This window comes from Salminus brasiliensis, chromosome 1 (assembly GCF_030463535.1).
Source record: "Salminus brasiliensis chromosome 1, fSalBra1.hap2, whole genome shotgun sequence".
Lineage (NCBI taxonomy): Eukaryota > Metazoa > Chordata > Actinopteri > Characiformes > Bryconidae > Salminus > Salminus brasiliensis.
In genome coordinates, this window is record NC_132878.1 from 13,423,519 (window position 1) to 13,437,946 (window position 14,428).

The 14,428-nt window shown below is 39.8% G+C and overlaps 1 protein-coding gene across 1 annotated transcript in view; it reads left to right on the top strand.

Annotated features, from left to right (window-relative positions):
• Positions 1–14,428, top strand: part of usp2b (ubiquitin specific peptidase 2b) — a 45,417-nt gene that overhangs the window by 18,810 nt on the left and 12,179 nt on the right. The window lies entirely within an intron of this gene.

Consider the following 14,428-nt stretch of genomic DNA (forward strand, 5'->3'; position numbering starts at 1 on the left):
TTTTTGTCATGTTATTTTCTTTGGATGTTGTCACGAATACAGCATTACCAAAATGTACTGCAGAAGTGGTTTTGGATAAGGGCAGCCACGAGAGTTGCAATCATGGATGATTTGGAGCTGATGTGGGACAGGCTGTCTCCGACCTTGCAGCGTGCCATATCGGATCCACAGATTACTCCAGTGTGCAGGGTTCATCAGGGGTGACGGGCAGATGGCTTGCTTTGTGATTTGGAGTGTCTCTCTCTCTCTCTCTCTCTGATTCATTGTGTGCTTACACTGCCCATCTGGCTTGAGAACATTTTGCTCATAATGTTAAAAATAATGTTTCATTCTTATCTTTATGCTTTTTGGAGATGAGTTTATATTCTACTCACTTAACTACACTTAACCTCAGTGACAGCTTTAACTTTAACTGGGTTGCTCAAACTTTTGCATGCCACTGTACATATAGCAATGAGCCAGAACATAATACACACTCATAGATGAAGTGAATAATGTTGATTATCTCGTAACAATATATGGGACATATACTATATAGACAAAAGTATATTTTTTAATGTTAATTAAGTATTAAACACATAAACCAAAATAGTGTTTTACATGCATACATGCCACACTACCATCATATGGGCATAGAAAAATTGCTCCTACAGCAGCCCTATTGTCAAACAGTTAATACACACACACACACACACACACAAACACACACACACACACTTTTATGTAAGGCTCTCTATAAGCTACAGCTCATTTGTAGGTCAGAGCAAGGTTGAGCAGTTGGCTTCTGTGTGGTCTGCTTATAAACAGGATTTTGGCCATTACTTCTTTCGTCTATTTGTTTGTTTTATTGAAATGATACTTTATAAGGCACATTTATATTTGTTTAAATGTTTGCAATGGCTGTTTTTCTTTTGAGAAAAGACACGCGGTTTCAAATACCCTTGATGTTCAACATGTGCTTTAAAGACAGTTTAAAAAGGAAAACTGACATTAATTAATTAATTAATTAATTCCCTCAAATTTTTCAAATTATTAAATAATTTTTTATATAAGTATTAATAGATTCCTGTTTGATGTTAAAACATTTGCAGGAATTTTCCTTTCTTTTACTGTAACTGAAAACATACAATAATAATAAATGAACCAAAGACTGGACAGTGTCCTAAAACATTTGACCTACAGTATACACAGCAGGGAACTGCTACAATGTAATGATTTGAATCTCTGTTGGTATGACTGCTGCTTTTCTCTGTCTCTCTTTCTATTTTTTCCCTCTCACACATATACTCACCGTTCTCTATAATCTCTATGATAAGTGCAACTCCAGCTGTCGCTGTAAACCTCTAACCTTTATGAAATCACACAGACACTCGCGGCTGTGAACACATGGATGTTCTGCATTTTTACTTTGCTTATCTCTAGCACACAATTAGTGTAGCCTTTTATCAGCATTAGTAGATGTTGCTACAGAGCTTCCCCTTAAAATGACCAAAAGATCTCAAGGCACAACCGAACCAGGCTGTGAACAAGTTAGTGGTTTCATTCTTTGGGCTAGGCAGTATCATATGATCATAATTTGTATGGGAGTAATGAAACCGAAATGTTGTTGGCCCAATGCAGAATATTGTAGACCAGGTTTTCTTGTTTTACAACTGGAAACAACCTTAACATCACCTAGTGGGGAGTTTAGTATGAATGTATATAATATTTAATAGCATAGTAACCTGTTAGTTTTATCAAACACTGTATCTTATTGTTTAACTGGTCTAATGCTACTTTTAATAGTTTGTTCAGTTGTTGGGAAAAGGAATAGTTCATAAAAGAAACATTTTTACATAATTTACCACTTACTCCCGATGCAGACGATCAGCCACAGCATGTTTGCTTCCTTAGTTTACAACATGAAATACACTGCACTAGACTGTCACCAGTCTCTGTAAATGCGGGCTTAAAAACTTCTCTCAACTCACTCCAAATGCATCCATCTCTTCAATTGTGTCAGACTTTCTTACGTCCTTCAAAATATAATAAACTAGTCCACAGAGCTAAATGGAGGGGCAGCCAATTTGAATGACCATACCATAATTTAGACATGAAGAGAAAAATGGTCAATGTACGTCATGTCTTAAAACATAAATGGGGTTTCATTTTGTTTTCAACCAAAGTGTTCTAAGCCTGGATAAGGATGCCTCATCACACCACTAAAAGAACACACAGACCCCTTTACTGGCTAATAATAGATGTTACTGTTTGCTTAAAGCTCTCAAGTTCTTTTCACTGTCCAGGGTCTGGTTATTCTCTACCTGTCTGTGTGTGTGCCTGACAGAAGCCATGGAGCTCAGATTAAGGATAGCGATAGAAAGAAAGGCTCTTTCAATCGAAAAGGACATTGACTCTTTTTTCGGGACCCACTGCAGGTCCTCTCTTGTACTGATAAAGTGTCACAGTGGAAAATCTCCATCTCTTTAAAGCTATTCACCTTACTTTCTTCTGTCCCCATCCTTTTTTTCCTTTTCCTCACACATTACATCTCTCAAAGATAAAGGTTCCTAGGCAGTTCATGACGTACATACTGTTCTGACAAAGACTTTATAATTAATGGTAATTCTTTATGAAGTTTCCTCATGCTTGGACATTTTACAGTGATTCAAACTTTGCTGTTCTATAGCACTGCTTCCTTTTTGGCATCTTTATTTAGAGGAGTGCACATTATGCACACTGTATATGCATATACTACCAGTCACATGTTTGGACAAACCTGGCAAAGATCCAAAAGCTTATGCCTAAATGCATGGCAGTTGTTTCTAAAATAGTTGATATGTGAAATCACACTATGTCCAAAAGTTTGAGGACACCTGGTCCTCCAGAGTTTAAAATCAGAGTTTTTGAAATCAAGGGTAATAATACAGAGTTTGTTTTCCCTTTTGCTGCAGTTCCAGTCTTTACTCTTTTGTAAAGACCTTACACAAGATTATGAAACATTGCTATAAGGATTTAATGGCATTTGGCCATGAAATCATTAGTGAGGTCAAGTACTGGTAATAGATGCTTATTTATAGATCAAAAATGCCAATAAAGGAATTGAGACTCTAGGGAAGGCTGCAGGTCTTCTATCTACACCCCCCCCCCATTCCCCCCCCCAAGATAGCTTTGGGCATGGTGACATTTTTTAGATGCATGGCTGATGAGGATAAGGGGCAAGTCTTTGTTCTGTATGTGTTATTTTATGGCTATGATTTGATATTTACTGTTATTCTTAAAATAAGGGGGGAAATATTTTCACTGTCACACACAAACCTGTATCTCCAAAATTTATGAAGTATGAAGTAACTGAATTTTAGGGAGGCAGGACATGCCTAAAGTCTGTCCTGTTTCAAATGAAATCTTCCTTGAAATTCCATCTCTATCTTGTCCACGTATTCACAATAAAGTATTCACAACTTCTGGCCTTCTGCCCTTAAACCACAAAGCAGAAGCCCCTCGAACTCCAGCCCAAAGGTTTCCCCCCTGACACACATTCTCTTCACAAATGTTCATATGCTGATGGCATGGTCTGAACTTACTAATGGCAACTTTAATGAAAAGAAAAACATTCAATGGAACTCAATGTGAAAAGGATAATTTTCATTGGACCAATCATCATGACATTTTGACACAATGTAACAAACAACTTCCAGGTTCAAAAAGTAGAAAATAACAAAAATGTAGATACAAGGCTTTCATTTACAATGCACATGCCTGACTAAGTGTTAATACAGTTAAGGAGATTGCTTTATTAAATCATATGGTACATTTAATCATGATTAGATAACTTCTTTCACTTTTTTTTTTTTTTGCAACTGGTAGCTGCCTGGTTGCTGAGTGCACTATGGCCTCTCATATGAGCCAGCAGCTAAGCCTTAGATATTATGTAACATTGAATAGCTTGTGGCTGGCCTTCAGCTATCATAGCTGAGGCCAAAGTACCCGAGGATTTCCTCCAGCAGCTCTACTGTGTCTCGTTACCTTATAATTCTGCACTGGAGTCTGTCATAGCTGTGGTTTTGCAACTTTTCCACTTCCAACACGATCATAAGCACTCTCAGACTGAGTGTATAGTGTGGATAGCTCAAGGCGTGCATGAGTTCCAGCACACTGCTTGCCTGGAAAAATTGTAACCTGCATAAGGTTTTCCTAGAACCTGGCAGTCTTAGATTCGCAACCTGCCTCTTTTGAGTGAGCAATTATTTCTCAACTCACCAACTGCCAGAGGAAGTCTCCAGGAAACACAGCCCATTTGATACCTTGAAACGAGTCAAGAAATCTTAGTTTTGTGATATTACTTAAGTTTGGGCTATTGTGCACATGTCTGTGAATGAATAACTTTATATGTAGATCCCATCATTCAGAATTTTGGATTGACTTGCAGTGTTGATATTTTTTGTTTTCTTTTTCAATTATAACAGGAATATATATATATATTTTTTATATATTTTCCCTTTAACATTTTTATTGGCTAAAGTCATTGTTTCCTTTTGTCTAATGTTTTTACACTGTAATGCTATTAAGGGTTTAAGCAGCTCAGGATGCCATTTTTTGACTGACTTATTGTATGTTTTGTGGATGCTTTGATTTCTAATGATTTGGGAACAGTCACTAATCGGTGATTAGCGACCTAGGCCACTGTCATACTGTTCCAGGGTAGTTTGTATACACATCATTAATCCTGTCTCTATCTGTTTGCCTGTGTCTTTCTGTCTGCATCACTGTCTTTTTGTCTCTGCTGTAATGAGACCACAGGCATCTCAGCTATCAGATTTGTACTGTGATAAACCCATAGAGCAGGTCAGGTTGCCGGCAAAGGAATGTCTTGAACACCTTGAGGAACCTTGCCCTCCTTTGACTTCCTAGTAGGGCAAAGGATATGCACACTTGTGGCTTCCAAATGAAAGTTTGGCTTGGTGGACAGTCAGTGGACCACATTGCTGTTTTGAAAATTCAGAGAAATGCAGAAAATCATTGGTAATATTAGGGGTTTAAACTTGCATTAGGAGTGTGTTGGATGTATGGATTGTATTGGGTGGATTTGAGTATTTCTCTGTAATCTCTTCATATCTAGTCAAGTACACAATTTTATTTTCACTGCTTAAAAATTATGTTCAAATCCAGAAACACCCTGTCCAAGGGGTTTCAAAGGGATCATACAGAAGATTCATCACTCATCAACCCTGTGACCCTGAAAGTACAGAAGTCAAAGGGTGGCCTTTGCTCTACTAAAAGGTCAAAAGAGGTCAAAGTTCCTTGAGTTGTTCATGACATTTCTAAGATGGTAACCTGAGCTGCTCTGTGGAATTATCATAGTAGCTGTTTAGTACATCGTTGAGGGAAGCCAGCTTCCTTTAAGGAGTCAGCATTCATAGACTGCTTTTGCATTACTAAGAAAACATGAACCTACTGGCACCATGCATAATGCCAGATGGTGGGCTAGATGGTGTAAACTCCCCCAGCATTAACCTGTGCAGCAGTGGAACTGTGTTCTCTGGAATGATAGTGCTCCATTCAATACATTTGGGATGAGTTAGGAAGTAGGGGATGAGATGAGGTAGTACTGATCCATCACTCTGACCTCACTTACGCTCACATTGTCACATTGTATCCTCTCAGTAGTAGTAGAAAGCCTTCCCTGGACAGCAGAGACAATTACTCCAACAAAAGCAGGATAAACTTTTTTTTTACACTTGATGTCAGAGGAACTATGAATCCTAATACTTTTGTCCATATAGTGTATCTGTGCATACATCCCATCTTATCAAATATGATCAGAGAAATCAGAATTTGTAATGATGTGCATGCAGCATGGCAGCAGTTAATGCTGTAAAAGCAATGCATCTGACTTCTTACTGGTATCATCTTGCTCTTGCTCTGACAACAAACAGCTGAGAGCTGTTCGACTACGGCCTGCGCTGCTAATTAGTTCATTTGATGTTGTTGATGATGCAAGTGGCCCATTCACGTAATGTTATTGATCTAGATGTGCGCAGGTGGGTCATTCCAGTGCATAGGTGTATTCACACGAATGAATCACCAACATGTCACCCACACGAAATTCAGCAATGACGCTTCTAATGTGAACATAACCATCGATTGTTCCACTTAACCAATTTGACACACATTTCCCATTTGCTCTGGTAGTTGTTATACTTTTGTGGGTGGTTGACGTCACATTTCATTTGCTTTGTTTGTGGCGACAATGTAAAACTATCGTTAATAAATACAATTCAACTAATTTGATATACCGTTTGACGCATGATCATTGTCCATTAATGTGTTTTGTTGACCTTTTGTCTAATGACCAGATTTCTATGAAGCTGCTTGAAAATTTGATTTGATATGATTTGATTTAGTGTGAGCCAGATGAATTGCTATGAATTAGGTTTCCTAAATGAGTTCACTTATAATCACATCTGATCTAGAGCTGGGCAATTAGTCAGAAGTTAACTGCCTAAACATTCAGAAGCTCTAATGGATGTAGTCTTGTCAATGTTGATTATATAAGTTTAGATTTGTTCAATTCTATTAGTACATTCCTCACTGTGTGCAATCATGTGCTGTCCCCTTAAAAACATACTTACAGATGTGACCTAGAGGCAACAAAGATGGGATTAATGATAATTGTGATACTGATTTTAGGTCATATAGCCCAGCACTAATCTGATCACTGTTAGATGTGTCTTGGACATTTTCTAGATGCACCGTCAGTTATGTCAATATATTAATTTTCTTTTTTCTTTTTTCTCTTTTCTTTATGCCACTCTTTGCACTAAATTACTTGAGCTATTAAGACATTGAGGCATTATTTGCTGGAATCAGTTTCCTAAAAATGTTCACCAGTAAGAGTTTATGAACACGACTCCTAACACTACATTTACTTACTTCTGTACCATGATTGAAACGCAGGTTGCTCTGGATATGTGTGTTAGGGAAATGCTGTAAATGTAAGAAAGTGAATTCTGCGCACAATTTTTTGGTGTAGGTTTGATTGGACAACGTTACCTTGTAGACAATATTATGCCTTGCGGTCAACTTGTGGTCATTGATTCAAGTCCTGGAGCGTGAGATAGTCAGTAACACATTCGGTGATCAGCTCTGCAAACTGACATGTAAGTAGAGGAAGCTTGTAAGTAGTGGTTAAGGCTGAGCTGTTTACTTTGCTTATATTCTCAGAAGTTGTTAGTAGACCTAGAAACAGTTAAAGATATGGACAGGTTAAAATGAAATAGACCCTTGGAGATGTGCTAAAACACACATTAACAAACCTGAATGTGTTCAGTAACTTATTACAAACAGATACGGCATCAGTACACAATACTGCTTCAAAGATTTAACACATGCATCTGAGAGTGAGACTACTCACTTAAGGCTAGTGTTGCAAGAAATAGTCATTTTGAGCTGTTCTGTGTGTTTTGTAACTGACTAACGCTATGATCTCACCAATCTAATAACGTCAATCTGGTTCTGCTTGTAAGGTTATCATCAGTGCGGTTAATGACAATGACCGTTTTTAATGTTGTGTTTATTATGGAAACTCATATCACAATAATGATTGGAAAACAATTTGTCCTGCACCTCTAGTTGTAATAGTAAAACAACGGTGCATATTTATTATATTAATATTTTAATATTTTTATTTGTTTTGCATAGTTCATCCGCCACTGTATCAATGGCTAAAGTATTAATGGCTAAATATGACCAGACATTTCCAATTAAAATAGGTGTTATTAAATCAATAGAACACAAGAAGGAGTGTGTTATTGTGAAATAACAGCACAGCTATGATTAAGTCTATATTTCGTTGACATATTTCACTATAAAACACAACCTTGAGTGTTCTATTGCTTTTCTACAACAGTTTGGAAAATAAATAAAGTATGAAAACAAATAAATTGAGTCATGAAAAAAACATATAATATATTTTAATGTTAGCATTTTCTTCCTCCAGATTATAGTTCCTTAACAAGTAGCTTGTTGCTATATCACAGAAACAAACTTCACTCACTCACCGCACAGCCTGCAGTTCCTTCTCCAGTTAGTAAGGTCAGGAAGTTGGATGATCACCACCCCACTTCATCCCAAACTTATCCCCAAAGTACTAGATGGAGCACCATTATTCTAGAGAACACAGTTCCACTGCTCCACAGCTCAATACTGAGGGGCTTTATACTCCTCTAGCACAAGCATGGCATTAGACATGGTGCCAATAGCTTTATGTTTATCTGCTCCAGAGAGTGCTAATCTATTGGCTGTACTTCTCTACAGGGACTAGACAACCTGTATGTATACATTTGCACATCTGTGTCAGCAATGGGTGCAACCTAAAGTAGCTGAATGCATTCATTAGAAGGGGTGTCCACAAACATTTGGACATTACGTATATGTAGCTAACAATGCTTATGTGATTTCTGTCACTATTAGACATACATTTCATTCCTTAAAATGGACATAATTCAGACTATTCAGCTGTACAACGTACTGTTGTCTACTTCTATGCCGTGTCAGAAACTGCGTAACGATTTGAGGAACTGGCGTTAATTCCATGTGACGTACTTTACTGTTTTAACAAGCACCTTGCGTGTTGACTGTTGTTTTTCAGGTGTGTTTGCTGTGCCCTGTTGTTCCGTGTGACATGTATCACGGTAGTTGTGATGTGTGCGATGCTGCATCACGGGAAGTGACTGATGTTTTGTGTGTCGTGTAATGTCCTGTGTGTATGTGTGTAGGTGTATGCTGCTGGTGTTGGTGTTTTGTGCATTCTGTGATGTGATCTGAAGTCATTTACGTCACTGTAGTATTTTGTGGATGTGTGTGTATCTGTTGCGCAGTGTGCGCCATGAGGTACTGGAATCATTTAGAGGTCAGTGCGATGTTGTGCTTCTATTTTTGACTGGCGGGTCCAGACTGAGTCACTGCAGTGGTCCTGGTGACATCACTCCGTCTGCACTGAGGCTTAGAATAGATTGTGCCCTCCTCACACACGCGAACACACACACACACACACACACACACACACACATCTTCCCTTCCTTTCTATCTTTGCCTGTGTTCCTCTTCCTGAGAGAGAGAGTGTGTGCGTGTGTGTGTGTGTGTTTACACTGCCAGTACAGAGGTGAATGGATGCTCTCTGTGTTTATAGCTAAACAAAGCACTTCCAAAGCTGCACGCGCGCCACAAGCCCCCATTCACAATCCTGTACCCACCTACATACATTCACTGTAGTGTTCACCCTCTAGCCCATGACTGGCATTAGGCATGGTGCCAATAGGTTCATGTTTGTCTGCTTCAGAGTCCTAATCTATTGGTCACACTTCCCTACAGGGACCAGATGTAACCAGATAATCAATATTTATCCGATCACCTGTCAGTGGTTATAATTTCCAAAAGACTCTAAATGTCAGACTGAGGGATCCACATTAGACTCACCTCTTAATCCGCTCACATGCTGACTCAGCACTTTCTTGCCCACTAACCTGCTTTAAACAGAATCTCTCTTGTCTTGGCAGTTAATAGTTAAGTTACGAGGCACTTAAAGCGACAGATTGGTAAAAGGGTAAATATATACAGTTTTTCTCTAAACACAAACATAGCTGATCAGTCAAGCCACATTTTGGTGTACGGAGTTAGCATCTTTGTTTTCACACTAGAGATACACTAGGGCTAGGGCTATTCAAGCTTCAAGGTCACTGCTGCTCCTGTTTTTAGCTGTCCATTTTTATAGGTGATGTTGTGTCAGACAGTGTGAAGGCTACTTGAGATTACTCGATAACTCTGTAATGCTGTAATGCTAGCCACATAGCACCAGTGAAACTAATGAAACATCATTAAACAGGTTGCATTCACATTTATGGCATTTGGCTGGTGCTCTTATCCAGAATTATTTACATTTGAATCGAGTTATCCAGGCTGGAGAATGTAGCGTTAGTAGTCTTGTCCGAGAACTCTTATTGATTAGATGAGATTAAGATTAGATTAAGCACACTTTACCGCCACCGCACAGCAGTACAACAGAATTCAGCATCCGCATTTGACTCATCTGTGGCTGTGAACACACACACACTCACACTAGTGATTAGGACAGTGAAAGCACACACCCGTAGCAGAGAGCAGCCACCTCCGAGCCTGTGAAGAAATTGGGAGTTAGATGCCTTGCTCAAGAGTGCCGGTCTAGGGAATCAAACAGTGAGCTTTAGGTCTCAAGCCTGCTTCGCTAACCCTTAGGCCACAGCTGGTATGTCTGGAATCAAACCTGGGTCTGCCACAGGAAGAGAGGTGTTGGTCCCACTACGCATCTGAAATCTACATTTATAAAATTGAGTAAATTGGATTTTTGTACTCAGGCTTTAAAGCAGCATTATAAGCATCAGGACGTGTAATTAATGTTTTGAACCACCCCTCAAGAAGGACATGCATTTCACATGCATTTCTGGAAGATCTGAGCGATACAGAACCATCACTGAAAGTGAATCATGTGGACTAAGGACATATGCAATATGACAGGATTTTACAAAAATATCTTGTTTACATAGAAATTTCCCAAGTGTTGTTCTGCCCGCTTCACCAAAGTACACAGTGCATTTAGCAGCGTTCTGAGTCTGGAGTGGCAACAAAATGCTACAAAATGTCGCCTTAAGACTGTAAACTTTGACATTAGTCAAACTGTAGTACTACAGTCATCAGACCTGTCCAGCTATAAGTTTAAGTATCTTAGCAATAGTGCTCCAGTTAAGAACGCCCATTGTGCAAGCTCACTAGCCTAGCATAATGATTAGCCCACTTACGTAAACAGCCCTCAGTCACCCTGTGTGTAGCCGTTTGTGGGTTAAGCACTTGTGTAATGGGCTTAGGCTAATGCCACAGCAGAGAGAGTGATTTTTATGTTTTGTTTTTTTTTTTCTTTTTTTCTTTTGTCCTTCTGCGCTTTCTGCCCCAAAGGGTCAGCACATCGTGTGTATGTGTGTGTATATGCAAGCGAGGGAGCGTGGAAGAGCGGGAGGCAGGGATGGAGGGAACCAGATGGTGCTGCTCACTCTTTTCTCTGTGGAGCCCTGGAGAATGTAACCACTTCTCAGACACAGTCATCATGCGTGTGTGTGTGTGTTGGTGTGATGGTGTGTATCTGCATTTACTCAGGTCTTCAAAGCACGCTTCTCTTTCTTTCCGTTCCTCTTGCTCTCCCTCTCTGTCATTCTCACTCTCCTGGTGTCTCTTTCTATCACACCTCTTAGTCATGGCAATGTGGTGTTTTGGCACGTCCATGGCTGGTGGAGTAAAGTATGGCTGGCATCATCTGCAGGCTCGACTCACAGCTTCAAAACAGGCCTTACATAAGCTTGATTCAGAGTGGCGTTTCGTAAGATGAATGCAATTATTTGCACAGAATAGGCCGCTTCGCTACGGCTTCTGATGCTTCTTATGTAATAAGCTGGTAGTGAGAGAGAGAGAAATGTGGAGAGTGTAAGAGAGAGAGAATGCATTACTAGGCTTTATAATGTACATACAGTGCCAGATAGCTGCCGTTGGGGCTTTGTACTGTGTTGACCTTCTCATTTGGGGTCATCATTTACTAGTTCTAAGATCATGAGGTCGTCTGCAGGCAGATGTAAGCTCTTGTGATGGGCTTAGGACATTTTTGCTAAATCTCTGTTATTTCTATAGAAGCGATGCATTTCTGCTGTAAATGAAAATGTTGTTTTGAGCACCTATCATTTGTGAACAGGTCCACCAAAAATTACACATGTAAATGGTGAGGACTTAGGAGCTAGATGTAAAAGTCTGTAAAACTAGAGTTTGGATAGTACTGCTTATTCTTTTGCAGCACTGATACTAAAACCTTTAAAACTATTCTTTATAAAATTGTAAGCTTAAAAATATTAGTTCACAATTCTGATCATAATTGAATACGTCATTTAAATAGGCTAACAGTAGCCCATCATGCTCAAAACCTCTCAAACACTCTACTACTCCCTCCAGAAAATACATATCTAACTTCAACCTAGTGTGAGTGTCACATGGAACACATTGGAACTGATTAATCTTCGTTCACGCCAGTATCTGATCCAGCATTCGGTTGAATACCAATATCCATCAATACCTATATGCTCTACTTTATCTTTAGCTAAAACATCCGGTTAATTTAAGCAAATACAATGAATAAGACTTCCATTGTTAATAAATGTAAATACACTGACCGGCCACTTCTTTTAAGACATCTGCTTGTTTCTACACTCACTGTCCATTTTATCAGTTTCACTTACCATATAGGAGCACTGTGTCGTTCTATAATTACAGACTGTAGTCCATCTGTTTCTCTGCATACTTTGTTAGCCTCTTCTCACCCCCACAGGACCACCACAGAGCAGGTATTATTTGGATGGTGGGTCATTCTCAGCACTGCAGCGACTCTGACGTGGTGGTGGTGGCGTGCTACTGTATTGCACTGGTACGAGTGCTGGGGTTTTTACAGACTGTGCTCACTCACTGTCTACTCTATTAGACACTCCTACCTAGTTGGTCCATCCTGCGGATGTAAAATCAGAGACAGAAGCTCTGATCTGTTGCTGTTTGTGTTGGTGGTTCTCATGTGTGGAGCCATAATATTCTGTATGTGTGCTGACCCAGAACAGAAGGAACGAAGCTGCTTCTGATGGATGCCTAATTGTCTTTCCAATTGTCGCCTTTTCACCTTATGCAGGTGGCTCGACTTCTTCAAATGGGGAAGGAGCTAAACGTAATGAACCCTCTGCTCTGGGCACGCGGAGCTAAGTCATTAATTCCGAATTGCTGCCCATGAGGGAGCAATAAACACACTCGCCTTGCCGTGGCTGGCGGTAATGGTGTCTAAAGGGGCTGCAGAGGTGGAGAGGCTCTTTGAGCACAGAGAGATTAGTTCTGTGGCGGTCATATGGGGTGACTCACCGCTGGCGTTCGTTCTCAGCACACGTTTCAGAACCCTGCCAAGAATTACAGCAACGTTAGTGACGCTCTGAGACTCACTGGGTCCAAAAGTCAGGGTTGGAAGTATGATATAATACAGTAAGATTGAACATTTGTGTTAATATTTCCCTGCATTTTTTTTAACTATTAGCTGCCCTACAGTAGTACTACTCATAGAAATTAGACAGAAGTAGACAGTTTGTGGACATGGATTAAGCTTAGTTTTGGAACCTTAGGCTTATTCTAGGTCTGAAAAACATTTAGTTCTATGATTATGACTATAATTACGCTCATGCTGTTTGGCAGATGTCCTCATCCAAGGGGGACCATTTACTCCTGTTTCAGTGAAGTGTTAGCAGTCTTGTCTAGCAGACCTGCCATGGAGATACCACTAGCATTACCACACCAACCACAAGAAGAGAATGTGTGTGTGTGTGTGTGTGTGTGTGTGTGTGTGTGTGTGTGTAACGATGTAATTAGCAATCTGTATTTTATGTGTATACATTTACTAGTAGAAATAATAATCTATGTCTAATAATATGTATTAATATTCACATAGTAGTTTATGTGTCATACTGTTTGCTTTATTCTGTCTTTGTCTGAATGTAGGGCAACCTGGGGGAGAAGAAGCCCCCCAGGGTAAAATGCCCCACCCCCTCTGCTTTTATCTCTCCTGATCAAGTGATGAGGCCAGATCTAATCTTAACAAATGTACTGGATGTCTCTCAGTAAATGTTTCCATCTGAATGACCACTTTCCTGGGATTTATCTTCCCAGAAAAATCTAGGGTTAGATTAGGTTGGGGCAAGTAGTCCCTGCAGGCATGGGCCAACAAGCTCCCTATTATTACCCTTAAGTACACTACATGAACCAAAGTATTGGTACGTCTGTTAATTCATTGTTTCGTCCGAAATCTAGAGCTTATCCTGCTTTAGTTGGAGTAACCAAAAAAAAATTGGAGCATTGCTGCGAGTATTTGATTGCATTCAGCAACAAGAATGGATGTTGGATGATCACCAGCCCACCTCATCCCCATCTTTTTAACTTGTCCAAAAAGTATTGAATGGAGCATCATCTGTCATTCCAGAGGACACAGTTTTGCTGCTCCACAGCTCAGTGGCCTGGCATTAGACATGGTGCCAATGGGTTCATGTGTATCTGCTCCAAAGAGTCCTATTCTATTGGCATTACTTCTCTACAGGGACAAGAGAAGCGGAGTGTGTGCACATCTGTGTCAGCAATGGGTGTTGCATAAAGTAGCTTAGTGTATTCATTAGAAGGAGTGTCCACAAACATTTGGACATATAGTACATGTGACCTAACAGCTGTATTACAGAGAGCAACTGAAAAATGAGTGACCTTTCTGTCCTGCTTATATAGCCTATGAAACACTGCACTCGGTCAGCCATTCCCCCACTTTCATTCATAATTTGGCGTAAGCTGGAGGCGAGGGTTGGGGAGG